This window comes from Gavialis gangeticus, unplaced genomic scaffold (assembly GCF_001723915.1).
Source record: "Gavialis gangeticus isolate Ggan-Ray unplaced genomic scaffold, GavGan_comp1, whole genome shotgun sequence".
NCBI classification, from domain to species: domain Eukaryota; kingdom Metazoa; phylum Chordata; order Crocodylia; family Gavialidae; genus Gavialis; species Gavialis gangeticus.
In genome coordinates, this window is record NW_017729022.1 from 100,744,840 (window position 1) to 100,745,045 (window position 206).

The following is a 206-nucleotide window of genomic DNA, read 5'->3' on the forward strand; positions in this document are numbered from 1 at the left end:
AGTGTGCTGTGTGCCACGGATTAGATTTCTGGATGTTATATAAATGTGTGTGTAGATAATATATTGAGAAGAGTTGGTGTGGTGGAAAGAATGAATGATGTATTAAAAAATATATATATATACATATACATACATATATACTCATATATATTTGCCTAGGATCTATTCTGTATATAGGAATTTAGTTTTTATATATACAAAAACTA

At 26.7% G+C, this 206-nt stretch overlaps 1 protein-coding gene across 3 annotated transcripts in view; it reads right to left on the reverse strand.

Annotated features, from left to right (window-relative positions):
* Window positions 1–206, reverse strand: part of ARFGAP3 (ADP ribosylation factor GTPase activating protein 3) — a 92,646-nt gene that overhangs the window by 58,973 nt on the left and 33,467 nt on the right. The gene's annotated exons all lie outside the window — the stretch shown is intronic.